General features: G+C 39.3%; 1 long non-coding RNA gene across 1 annotated transcript; it reads right to left on the bottom strand.

The window, feature by feature from the left end:
• Positions 1 to 2,108: 2,108 nt before the first annotated feature.
• On the bottom strand, positions 2,109 to 5,703 carry LOC131359047 (uncharacterized). Its single transcript, XR_009205727.1, has 4 exons — positions 5,610 to 5,703; positions 5,370 to 5,457; positions 2,964 to 3,072; positions 2,109 to 2,437 (listed from the first exon to the last, which is right to left on the bottom strand). It is a non-coding gene; the product is annotated as an uncharacterized LOC131359047 (long non-coding RNA).
• Between the last annotated feature and the right edge of the window lie 8,652 nt (positions 5,704 to 14,355).

Raw genomic sequence — 14,355 nt, 5'->3', positions numbered from 1 at the left:
TAGCATTAATTCCCTCCTGACTGATGCAACGGCACTTCAAAGACAACGTGATAGCCTCCACGGCAGTCCCCTGGGTTACCCCTGGGTGGTTAGTCAGTCCACACAGATATAGACTGTTTATATAAATAAATTAGATTAAGAAACTAAGCTACAACTCTTTGAGATGATATGAGGAAGAAACCTTGAGAGGAACCGGGCTCAGAAGTGAACCTCATCCTCATCTGGACAGAGTAAACAATGTAAATGTAAATAATGTGCTTTCTGCAATAGTTTATAGTCACGTGAGACCAAGAGCTCCTGAAGAACTAATAGATCAGCATCATTTCTGAGTTCATTATAGACCTAGCACTAATTCCCTCCTAACTGATGCAACGGCATTTTAAAGACAGCATGATAGTCTCCAAGAGGTTCTGTCCACGGCAGTCCCCTGGGTTACGGTCAGTCAGTCCACACAGATCTATCCCCAGCAGCAGCGAGCACCACCAAGGAGGCCAGACTAAGGAGGCCAGCTCTTCTTAGACTGTACATATAAATAAATTACTAAGCTAAAACTCTTTGAGATGTTATGAGGAAGAAACCTTGAGAGGAACCAGGCTCAGAAGTGAACCTCATCCTCATCTGGACAGAGTAAACAATGTAAATGTAAATAATGTACTTTCTTCAACAGTTTATAGTCACGTGAAACCAAGAGCTCCTGAGGAACTAATAGGTCAGCATCATTCCTGAGTTCATTATAAACTTAGCACTAATTCCTTCCTGACGAATGCTGACCGATGCAACGGCAGTTCAAAGACGGCGTGATCGTCTCTGAGTGGTTCTATCCACAGCAGTCCCCTGGGTCACAGTGAACACCACCAAGAAGGCCAGTCTAAGGAGGACTGTACATATGAATAAATTAGATTAAGAAACTAAGCTACAACTCTCTGGTGGTCCTCTGAGTTTCCTCTGCATGCTTACTGCTGTGGCCCGGGTTCGACTCCCACTGAGGGGTTGAGTCGGGAAAGCCATTCAGCATGAAAAAGAAAAAAAAAATTAAATATTTAGATTAGATAAGCGCCTGTGGTGACCCTGAACAGTGAGCAGATGAAGGACAGAAAAAAACAAGAAATATGTAAGATATAGTAAGGCTGGTTAAGGAGTTGAACTACTGATCAGAAGGTTGTGAGGTTCAATCCCAGGTCCACCAAGCTGCCACTGCTGGGCCCCTGAGCAAGGCCCTTAACCCTCAGATGTATATAATGAGATATACTGTAAGTCACTACAGAAATGTAAATGCATTGGGTTAAAACCCTGGATAATGGGACACAGGACTAGATTAGAACCATCTTGAATGGTGTTTAGAGATTACTTTCAATACAGCAATTTGTTATCAGACGAACAGGAAGACAACATCATGAGATGCTGCACAGGAAATGAAACCTGTATCCATTATGGCAAAATAAGAGGAAGGGAAGCCCTCTTCCGCATACATGAGCTTAAAGATGCCCGCTGATTGGCTAGTGTCGCTGTGATTGACAGGTGAGAGAGTGTATTCTGTCTCTATCTCCCAGACAGACTAGACCCCAGGCCAAATCAGTGGTTTCACCCATCAGATGGCTTTAGCATCGTTAGCATACAAACTCAAGATCTTGACAACACCCACAATAACGATTGATACATTTAGCTAATCTCTGGTGCATTAGCATTTCTAGAACAGAGGTTTGCTCGCTACATAGACATACCAAGAAGCTGAGTTTCATTTCAATGTCAAGGTCAAAGTCAAGGTCAAAAGTCTGGTCATTTCCATTTTTTTGACTAAACTTGCAGGTGAATGAAATGAAAAGAGCTTTAATTTGGTGTAAGCCTGCTGCACTCGTGCGACTGGGAGCGGTGATGTTACCAGTAACACAGACAGTGGAGTGCCTCTAAGTAAAGGCCATGAAGAAAAAATGACGACTGGACCCTCAGGTCCAGACATTTACAGATGACCTGGAAGATAATTTAGGAGGCAGATCTAGTACATTCAGTAGTGTAAAGGACTGTCCGACTTGGTCCAACAATAACTGCTGCACAAATTTAAGGAGATCAGTTAACATGAGATTCAATTCAGTTCTATTTTATTTGTCCTTGTTGTGAATCAGCTGTACAGGAACATACAAATTCAATAAATGATAGATTTTAAATCAATCCAGAGATGATGATAGTGAGGAAAAACTCTCTGAGACGACATGAGGAAAAAACCTCGAGACGATCCAGACTCAAAAGGGAAGCTGTCATCATCTGGGTGACATCAGAGAGTGGGATTATAAAAAAGAGATGGTTGTGGTGTAAAGAGCATTGTCCCTGTGAGGCGGTGAGCTGGAATCCATCATAATGACACCACTGTTGATCTGCAGTCCACACAGAAACGCAGGCTAACATCCCTCTTAATGACCAGCATGACCAGCGAATCAGATGGCTGCAGGATACCAGGATAAGATTATTCATTATTATTATTATTATTATTATTATTATTATTATTATTATTATTATTATTATTATTAATTTATTAATTTAAAAAAATAATAAATTCACTGTATTTTTTTGGATTGCCTCAGGGTCAATTTTCTATTAAAATCCACTTTATTAGAGACTGACCAATATTAAAATATGACCAAATAAATAAATCAACAAGCAAGCAAATAAACAAACAAATAAATATTACTAATATTTGTATTATTAGTAGTAGTATGGGTATTTATTAAAGATATGACAAATTATACATTTTTAAATAAATAAAATTAATACATTTTTAAACAAAAAAACAAATAAACATTATTAGTATTATTAGTAGTAGCAGTATCTGTATTTATTATAGATATGACCAATTATAAATAAATATTTTTTAAAAATTAATAAATAATTAAATACATAAATACATTTTTGTATATATTTTTATTTCTATTTTTTAATGTAATTAAAAATAATTCAATTTACGACCTAACCTTGCATCACAGAGACATCACATGTTGGAAACTTCAGTTCTCAGCCAGTTGTAGTGGTATGCGTGCAATTAATAGTGGAAAATTAGTAGCACTACTCCAGTGCAGTGGGCTGTATAGAGTAGGAGAAAGATCATGTGAATTATTTCTGTATTTACATCCTGCGACCTCTGTTTATGTAAAGATTAAGCACTTATGAATCGTCTACAAGCGCTTTCGTTTTTCCATTACTGTTGTTCAAAGCCATTTAGATCTGTTGGATAAAAGCAGCCCTAGAGGTGTTGAAGTCTTTCCAGGAGCTAATAACAAGCACACACACACACACACACACACACACTTGTGCTGATAATTAATTATCCTATTCTACACAAACAGCTCAGAGACTAAACAGCATCACTCAGTGGCTTGGGAGCTATTAGCCAACTTACTATTGACTCAGAGAGCAGAAAGAAAGAAAGAATTAAATATTATCCATTAAATATAAGAATATATTTAACATATGTTCAGTGCTCGGGACATGTGCAAGGCAAAACTGCAACTTCCTCTCAATAATCATACAGGCCTTTGACATTTAGCTCGGTTTATTGGCAGATGAATTTCATTGTGTAAACAGAAGACAGTAGGTTTAGTTCAGTTTGGCCTCCATGGATAGAAATCCATCATGAGGAAAAAACACACAGAGGCACAAAGTTTGAATGAATTAATTTATACAAGACACGGGAAAAAAGAAATGCAGAACACCACATCCAATCCACTCCCATGTCAATCAAATGAAAATAAAAACTCTAGGCACTCTTTATATCCTCAGGAGAATAAGCCTGCGTAATAATGAGAAAAATTACCAACTACCATGAGAGTAAAAACACTCTAACACAGGAGAGTAAAACCCGCCCACTTCAACCATCATGAGAGTAATAACCACCCACTTTCACCCTCAAAAGAGTAATAACCACCCACTTCCACCCTCATGGGAGCAAGAACTACCCACTTCCACCCTCATGGGAGCAAGGGCTGCCCACACCCACTCGCATAAGAGTAAGCAGTGCCCACTCCCACCCTCATGAGAGCAAGAACCACCCACTTTCACCCTCATGAGAGCAAGAACCGCCCACTTCCACCTTCATGAGAGCCAGAACCACCCACTTGCACCCTCATGAGAGCAAGAACTACCCACTTCCACCCTCATGAGAGCAAGAACTACCCACTTCCACCCTCATGAGAGCAAGAACTACCCACTTCCACCCTCATGAGAGCAAGAACCACCCAGTCCTACCCTCTTAAGAGTAAGACCCACCTGCTCCCACCCTCATGATATGATGGACCACCCACTTCCTCCCTTTTGAAAGTAAGAACCGCCTACTCCCTCCTTTATGAGAGTAAGCAAGCCCACCTCCACCCTCATGATATGAAGGACCGCCCACTCACACCCTTATGATAGTAAGAACCACCCTCATGATAGAAAGAACCACCCACTCCCACCCTCATTAGAGTAAAACCCACCCACTTCCAAAGTCATAAGAGTAAGACCCACCCACTCCCACCCTCATAAGAAAATTATTGATTGATTTTTACAACTAGCTGTACGCGTACACTCAAAGAGTGTTATTAGTTGTATTTATTAATGTATTAGTGTATTTTTGGTTGCTTATTTATAAAACATCTGTGCCTCCTGGGAAACGATCCTAAATGAAGGAAGGATCGTTATTTCCACAGCTCCCTCACCACACTGACCTATACAGCGGTCCTCACAGAACAGAACGCGCTGTGCACATTATGGGGCCGTTCATTGCGGCATCTACTAATGATGGCTGTAAAGCTGTGTCTCAGCAGGTGTGTGTGTGTGTGTGTGTGTGTGTGTGTGGAGACCGAAACAGAAAGAAGTGTGTGGATTAAGAATAAAATATAAAGGAGAGAAAATTTAACACACCATTTATCAATCACACGAAGGAAAAGCATATGAAGAGGTTTGTTGTTTTTTTTTTTTGCATCCTACCTGTCAGGGAGAATCCTACAGGGTGTCATGGAGTGCCAAAGACTCCAAATGACATGATCTGAAAATCTGGGACTCCTCAAGGATCTATTCAAGGCCCACTGCTCTTCTTACTGTCCCCCACATCCACTTCTACTGTCTCTGATAACTGCTATGTGTCACCAATTCCGCCTCTCAGCAGCATGGCTCGTGCTTGTTCTTTGTCCTATAAACGTGCTATTTATTTTTTCCTTTGTATTTTTTTCCATGTGCCTTTGTTTCCATTCTCTCCCTGGCCCCGCCCCTTGTCTTGTCTAGGATTTGTTATCGCGTTGTGTTCACCTGTATTGTGTTAGCTCTTATTTAGTCTCTTGTTTTCCATGTAATCTTTACTCCTGTTTCCTAGCTCCCATGTTTGTGTTTGGTGTCTTCTGACCCACCCATCTTGATTCCTTGATTCTCTGGATCTTTAGAGCTTTCCTTGAAGAGACTCATCTCTGACGTCGTCACCGTGATCCCTCTGAGAATCTGTACAAAAATATGAAGTTAATATCTGTGCGGCTCTTATTTCCACTCCCACCTGCACACATCTGCCATCAGGGAAATAGCCAAGCAAGCGAAGAGTGAACAAGAGGATTAGCAAACTCAACAGCATAACACACACACACACACACTTTTACCTTCTCTCTGTGTGAGCCCTCTAGTGTAGTGAAGCTCTAGTTTCCGTGTCTCTGGTGTGGATGAGACCTGATCTGCTTCTACTTATCGTTGGTAATGAGGCTGGAGAGCTAAAAACAGACCTGACTTCACACACACACACACACACACATACATGTATGGACACACAGAAACCCATATTCCTTTATAGGTGTTTGTGTGCAACACCAGGTTTTGTGTTAAATATCCCAGTTACGAGTAGACCAGGGTCAAACACACAGAGGTGCCAAAACTTTTGAAGGGGATTCATGGTATATTTCTAGCTATTTGCTAGCTTGTTTCTCTTGCTAGCCCGCTTTTCCTCAGTAGTTTGTGTTTTCCTCGCTAGTCTACTTTTCTTTGCTATCTTCTTGCTCTTGCTAGCTTGCTTTTCCTCAGTAGTTTGTGTTTTCCTCGCTAGTCTACTTTCCTTTGCTAGATATTTTCTACTGCTAGCAAGCTTTTCTTCAGTAGTTTGTGTTTTCCTCGCTAGGGCTAGTTTGGTTGCTAGTTTACATTAATTTGCTAGTTTGTTTTCACTCACTGAGCTGATTTTGCTTGCTAGTTTTTTTTTTCCTCATTAGGCTACTGTCTCACGCTAATTTCTTTCTGTTGCTAGTTTACATTTGCTTGCTAGTTAGTGTTTTCCTCACTAGTCTACTTTTTTATTGCCCGCTGCTCTGTATCTTGCTCTCTGATTGGCTGTAGGTCATCGCAAGGTATTTTTCAGTCAAAACTCCTTTCACACTGCACGATTTTGAGTCACCGACAGGTCCAGATATTTAGCATGCCAAATATTTCACTTGAAATATTTATCGGCGACTTGCTCAGGTCGCGTGTGTGGTAATTCACACTGCGCGATTGTCACTCACGTGCACAAGCTCTGATTTGTCTGTGACTGAAAATCAGGGCTAAAATCGTGTAGTGCTAACTCTGCATCAGTTGCTTTTTGTTGCTAGTTTCCATTTGTTTGCTGGCTTGTTTTCACTCACTAATGCCGAGTTCACTCTGCACGATTTTAGCCCTGATTTCCAGTCACCGACTAGTTTTGCAAAGTCGCCGACAAATACCGGTATGCTAAACATCTGGACCTGTCGTGCAGGGTAAAAGGAGTTCTGACTGAAATCAGATATCCTGCTATCTGATTTCAGTCAGAACAGGGCAGAGGGCAGTTCGGGGAGCAGTTATAGACCACAACATAAGCAGACATGGTTTCAGTTGGAGCATAATATTATAGTTTAATAGAGTTTATCGATTTTTATCAGGAAAAAATGTCTTAAATATAGTTATATCAGAATGAATAAGCTTTACAATTACATCAAACAGAAATAAAGCAGAAACATTTGCTGTCCAGCCGCATCAGCAGCAGCACATTGCACAATTATTCATTTGTTCAATTATACAGAACGCACAATCCTTGTTTCCCGCATTGACCATTAGGATGGCGAACTTTTTGCGGGGTTCCGTTTCCAGTCTTGCGCGAGAACTCTGACATCACGTGTGATCTTGCGTTATTTCCTTATTATTTCTTGTGTACATTCGGTTGTGAATCGCAGTTTGCGGACCAGGCAGAGCTGTCGGCGATTCTTCCTATTGTGAAGTCATGCAGTGTGAAAGCTCCTGTCACCGATCCATCATGCGGTGTGAACACAGCAGAGACCGAAAGCTACCCTAGATAGTCATGCAGTGTGAAAGCAACCGTGATCTGACCACTCTGATCTAAAAATCATACAGTGTGAACTCGACATCAGCTGATTTTCCTTGCTAGTTCTTTTTTTCTCACTAGGCTACTTTTTCTCACAAATTTCTTTCTGGTGCGAGTTCACATTTGCTTGCTAGTATGTGTTTTCTAGGCTAGTCTACTTTTCTTTGCTAGCTTGTTTCTCTTGCTAGCCTGTTTTTCCTCAGTTTGTGTTTTCCTCGCTAGTCTACTTTTCTTTACTAGCTTCTTTCTTTTGCTAGCTTGTTTTTCTTAGTAGTTTGTGTTTGCCTCGCTAGGGCTACTTTCACTCACTAAGTTGCTTTTTGTTGCTGCTTTACATTTGCTCACTAGTTTGTGTTTTCCTCACTAGTCTTTCACTCACTAAGTCGTTTACTGTGACTAGTTCACATTTACTCACTAGTTTGTTTTCGCTCACTATGATGTCTTTGCTCACTAGTTATTTTTTTCCGCGCTAGGCTACTTCAGGTGACAGAAATAAAGAGAGTAACAGGAGAAATAAGAACTAGCTTGTTGCATGGACGTTAAGAGTAACTCTCAAAGGCTAAAAAAAACTTGCTAATGAATTTAAAAAATAAAATAATCGCTGTGGAACAAGAAGAATAAAACCATCCTATTTTAAAGAATCCAGATTGATATGTCAAGCTGCAGCCTAGCCTGATTTTCAGCAGGAACTGAAACGTCACAGCTCTTTTACTTCATAATTTTCGAAGATGTTTCGAAGGAATAATAAACACAGAGCTGATTTAACGAGACCTTCTGAGACGCCGGTACGAGAGGGGCGTCACGTTTCATTAGTGTCGTATGACCCGGAGCGCCTTCACGGCACCGAGCTCTTATTAACACTGACAGGAGTTTTAAAAGGCCATCACCGGTGGATTTCCGTTCCAACATGCTGAGGAGGTGATTTATATCACATAGTTTTATACTCTGTATGTAGCTGCGTTTGAACGCGATGCTACATAAGATGTACGTTTCAGCGCGGGCTTATATCCCTCATGGGTTCCTCAACCGAGAATAGAAGCTAATTAGTGAACTTGGCTGGCGGCACACAGGCCTTCATGAGCTGAGGAACATCTTTACTCGGCATTACAGTCTCCTGAACCTGATAGAGCGAGAAACATGAATCAGACGTGACCTGATACTCTGACCGGGAAAAAACACACTAAGCAAGTTAGCAAGGCAGGATGAGTGGAAGGGAAGAATGAGAAGAAAGAAAAAAGGATCTGATCTCCAGTCCTGAAAATGCTACTGCAAATGACTGATTCAGCAGGAGAAGCTTAGCAGTTAGCAACCTGAGGGAATTGGGTTTTTTTTGTATATTATTCTAAATAATATATATACGTAAATAAATATACGAAAACAAGAAACATCCAAACCTTAATTAGTTTAATGTTGTCTGCTAAGCTGCTTTTGCTCACTAGTTTCTCTCACACTAGTTTGTTTTTTCCTCGCTAGTCTACTTTCATTCGCTATTCTTACTTTTTCTTGCTAGCTTGTTTCTCTTGCTTCTTTGCTTTTGCTTACTAGTTTGTCTTTTCCCTAGCTAGGTCACTTTCACTCACTAAGTAGCTTTTTGCAGCTAGTTTACATTTGTTTGCTAGTTTGTTTCCCTCCTTAGCCTGCTATTGCTCACTAGGTTATTTTTTCCTCGCTGTGGCTAGTTCACATTTACTATGCCTATACTAGGCTACTTTCTCTTGTGAATTTCTCTCTGCTGCTGCTTTACATTTGCTTGCTAGAGTGCTTTTTCCTCGCTAAGGCACTTTCACTTGCCAAGTTGCTTTTCATTGCTTTTTTACATTTGTTTGCTGGTATGCTTCACGTGCTAGTCTAATTTCCCTTGCTAAGTTGCTTTGCTATTTTCACTTTCGCTTGGTAGCTTGTTTCCCTCACTAGCCTGCTGTTTATTTGACTCTCACTTCATAAATTGATTTTGTGTGCTATTTTATTTTCATGTGTTTGTTTTTCCCTTGCTAGGCCACTGTGTCTGGTTAGTTTATTGTGTCTCTTTTAGCTCAGTTTGCTAGATTTTCCCTTTTTCTCTCTCTATTTTCTCTCAATTGCTGTTCCTTGTTTTTGCTTTTGCTTAACAGTTTTCTCTCTCTCTCTTTCTCTCTCTCTCTCTCTCTCTCTCTCTCTCTCTAGTGTATTTTCAGGAATATTATTAACTGCATTTAGATTGTGATCAGAGATTTAGAGCTCCTGGGGCGTTTAGGTTGTCTGGACCACTGAGCAGGATTTTCCTCCTCAGATCAGCTCTTTTTTAACATTTTATTCTCCAGTGAATGAAAACAACAGTATAAAAAGAATCGTATTAGTATAAAGTGATCTTTTTCCGGGGGAAAGGAAAAGGAAATGATCTTTATTAATTAATTATCGCATCTGACATCAGCCTTATTTCCTATTATTAGCCTTTACTGGATCACTATATTCCCTTACAATCACATCACTCTGATTTCTGCTCCATTCCAGTGAAGAAACTCGCAAGGTATACGGTAAAGTTATAGCACAAGCACCCAAAATCTTAATCTTAAACATCCAAATGGTGTATTTTAAAGCGAATCTGATGATTTATCTGCTACGCTGCTGAATATAAACTCCCATTACGTGCTACATTAGCCTCACGGCTCCAGAGCAAAAAATAAAAGAGAAGGCTTTCGACAGTAAACATGTCTCCGCTGAACTTTTTCTTTAGGCTTGTTATTAATAAGCCGTAAAGCCCCATGTGGATGCTCCCCAGTCTCCATGAAGCTCACGGTCTGATCTGACTATAAATCTCCTCCTTCTGAACATCGTATTTCTCTCTCTGTACATGAAGACCTTCTCCCACGTAGAGAGCTGCCCTGGCCTGAGGAGACCAGACGGAGCTGTGTCTAAAAAAAGAACATTTTAACCCTGCTGTCCCTACACACACACACACACACACACACACACATACAAACACACACACTACATGTCAGCATAGTATGACTCACCCCCCACATGGGAAATGACTTATCCATTGTTATTTGTTCTGTATTAGAATTAATCGCTAGAGTACGCTTGGCTGAAGTGTAAATTACACATTTGGGGTGTGTGTGTGTGTGTGTGTGTAGGGCATCAGAGCACAACATAATAATTACAGTTGCTGTTTCTCACTTTTTTTTCTTGGTAATGCTACCATTAGCCATGACAATAAAAGCCTGTAGGATTTATCCAGGATTTTTGGGTCAGAACTCGATCACACAATGTTTTGGTCTTTAACGAGCCGTGTGTGGTGTTTCATGGCTTGATGTAAGGAACGTTCTTGATCTGATCATGGCAATTTGATCAGTCGTTTCACAGGAGGTTGACAGCCGAGAGCCGGGAACTGGGAAGCGGGTGAGGTCTTGCGGTACATAAAATACGGCATCATGAAAGAGAAAAAACACAATTTTCCCCTCAGCATTCTCTCTTTTTATGGGGGGTCATGACAACAGAGGGACTCTTGATGTTTCGCTAAAGATGGAGGAATAGATAACGGTTAATCAGAGGTGATGGACTTGGTGTTAATGACGTTAATAAGACCATTAAAAATAAATAAATAAATACATACATAAATAAATAAATAAATAAATCAATAAAATCAATAAAAAAATAAATAAAAGTAAATAAATAAACAAATTAAATAAGTAAATCAATTAAAAAAAAAGTAAATTTATAAATAAATTCATTCATAAATAAATAAATAAAAGTAAATAAATAAAAATAAATAAATCAATAAAATCAATAAAAAATAATAAATAAAAGTAAATAAATAAACAAATTAAATTAATTAATTAATTAAAAAAAGTACATTTATAAATAAATTCATTCATAAATAAATTAATTAATTAATAAATAAACAAAGCAAAATTTTCCAAAGTTATAAAATAGAAAACAGCTGTTTTTTAAGTGCTGACACTGACGACTCCTTCTATAAATGTTACATAAACACATAAAACAGAAAACTTTATTATATCAACCATTAAAAATGTTTTTTAATCAGTTTTTGTAGAGTATGTACCCTGTATAAGCTGTTCCTATTAAAATGTCTAGATGTCAGTTACGTTCAGTTAAAGCTTCTTCTTAAAGCTTTTCTTTGTCACTCTAAGGAAATCCTTTATGCTGTCCATATATATATATATATATGTTTTTTTTCTTCTTTGGTTTTCTTCACCTCTGTTAAAATCACGTTTTTTTCGTTTACGGTTGTTTTTTTTCTTTGACTGTCCTGAAATATTCCTCGGAGCCTGTTTGCACTTTTCATGCCTTAAAAATTACTAAACTGAGCACACGTGTGCCGTGGTCTGTTATTAGCCTTTACACCTTAATGAGGTACGGCGTCTAATTAAATGGACCACAGCATGATGTTGTGGCTGGGTGTTGGGGTGGGGTGGGGTGGGGGGCACAAAATTTCGAGCATGGTAATGAAGACAGTAAAGGCAGCAGCTGATTTAGATTCAGTTGATGAAATGATCAGGTGAAGAGGATTTGAAGGAGAAAACACGTTTATATCGACAACAACCCTGACCTGTGGATGAAGTCTATCTACCCCCCCCCATCTATCTATCTATCTATCTATCTATCTATCTATCTATCTATCTATCTATCTATCTATCTATCTATCTGTCTGTCTGTCTGTCTGTCTGTCTGTCTGTCTGTCTATCTATCTATCTATCTATCTATCTATCTATCTATCTATCTATCTATCTATCTATCTATCTATCTATCTGTCTGTCTATCTTTCTCTCTCTTTCCCCCATCTCTATCTATCTCTTTCTCCCTCTTTCCCTCTCTCTCTCTATCTATCTCTTTCTCCCTCTTTCCCCCTCTCTCTCTTTCACTCACTGTCTCACTCTCTTTCTGTCTCTCACTCACTCACTCACTCACTCAATTACTTTCTCCATCTCTCACTCTCTTTCTCTCTCACTCACTTTTTGTTTTTTGTTGCTTTTGGCAACTTATTTATTTATTTATTTATTTATTTATTTATTTATTTATTTATTACCTTTCATCTTTTTTATTTGGTGTTTTTTTAAACTTCTTTCTCATTTTTTTCACATTTGAAAACCTACCTTTCTTTCACTTTGTCCTTTTTTCCAAAAAAAATATTGCTATATCACATTAAAAGTAAAAAATCTCTCTCTCTCTCTTCATTACTCACTCTCTCTTTCTCTCTCTCTCACTCTCACTCTCTCTCTCTCTCTCTCTCTCTCTCTCCCCCTTTCTCCCCCAATCACTCTCTCTCTCTCCCTCTCTCCCACACTCACTCTCTCTCTCTCTCTCTCTCTCTCTATCTCCCTTTCTCCCCCACTCACTCACTCTCTCTCTCTCTCTCTCTCTCTCTCTCTCTATCTCCCTTTCTCCCCCACTCACTCACTCTCTCTCACTCTCTCTCTCTCTCTCTCTATTTGATGTGTAAAAGGAAGCACTCTGCACTGTTGGGGTTTGGAGGATGAAAGGATCCGTCCCAAATCACACCATCCATCACTCAGCGCTCCCCAGGAGAACCCTCAGCATGCGTGTGAAGGAGATCGTGGAGCGGCGGACCGTCCTCATTATCCTCCACTTACACAGGGAAGATAAGGGGTCTCTGGAGAGGAACCCTAACTGCCCTATCACTTCTCTTGTCCACACAGATCCCATGTCCCCTCATCACCCAATCTAACGCCCACTCCGTCTCCACTTCGGGAAGCGGGCCTGGGAAGGCGTCGGAAAACAAGATGCATTGTGGGCTATTTATACTGGAGATGTTCTATTCTTCATCGTGGTGTCTACCAGTGAAGGCTGAGAAACACACACACACACACACACACACATCAAATGGGGTTTCTTTCTCTGGTTAGACTATATATAGACACTGACGTTGTTATTGTTTTTCTCCTGCGCCGCACTTGTCAGAGACGACGTCCTCGTTTCAGGAGCTTTGGATAACGAGTCACGAGTCCAACAGCAAACACCGGCTTAGGAGGTGATGAGGTTATAACACGTGTAATAACACACTGACAAAAAAACAATGCAATCAAATCAAAACAGATGATTATTCCTCAGTGTGTCCTGAAATGACTTGTTATTTTTGTTTTTAATAAATGATGTCCTTTTACCTTTATAATATTATTAATTTTACAAAAACTGATTAATTAATTCCAATTAATCTCCCGAATTAATTTCTGATAAAAACACAAATTCATTTCTGTTAAAAACACACACAATCAGTGTATATGTACAATATGAGGTAATAAAATAAAAAAATATATTTTTTTAAAGGAATAAAAAGTGGACCAAACAGATATGAGGTAAAAAAAAAAATTAAATTAAAAATAAATAAAAAAATTTTGTTCTGTTGTCATTTTGTTGCCTATATCCATTATACTATCTATCTATCTATCTATCTATCTATCTATCTATCTATCTATCTATCTATCTATCTATCTCACTCACTCACTCACTCACTCACTCTCTCTTCATCACTCACTCACTCATCTATCTTGTACTGGTGTGGGTATATTTTGTTTCTCCTGCCCTCTTTGTTACCCCAGCTCATCACAGTCAGCTAACCAAGTTTCCCAGAATGCACCACGGTCTCTAAACCTGGTTGTCACTGACTACACACATCCCAAGATACACTGACAGCCATCTGACTTCTAAACCCTACACACCTGTCCCTGAGCAGAACTAGCACACACACACACACGCACACGCACACACACACACACACACACATCAGTTCATCAAGACGTCCCAGAATGATCTGAATTATGCCAAAAAAAATCCCCTCAGTGTATAACTATTACATTATGCTCCGCCCATATTTTTTCATATTCTCTATTCCATTATATTCAGATTTGAGCTTTTTAGCGTTTCCCATTGTCTCTGGTTTTCTCCATTTCTCAAAAAGATTTTGTTTAGATTTGGCGAATTTGGTCGTTTGGTCAAAGTGTGACATCACAACACATCTAATCTAATCTCACTTAATATCATCACGATTAATCTCACTTCATCTCTTA

This window comes from Hemibagrus wyckioides, linkage group LG09, assembly GCF_019097595.1.
Source record: "Hemibagrus wyckioides isolate EC202008001 linkage group LG09, SWU_Hwy_1.0, whole genome shotgun sequence".
Classification (NCBI taxonomy): domain Eukaryota; kingdom Metazoa; phylum Chordata; class Actinopteri; order Siluriformes; family Bagridae; genus Hemibagrus; species Hemibagrus wyckioides.
This window is presented reverse-complemented; position numbering and strand designations above follow the sequence as displayed.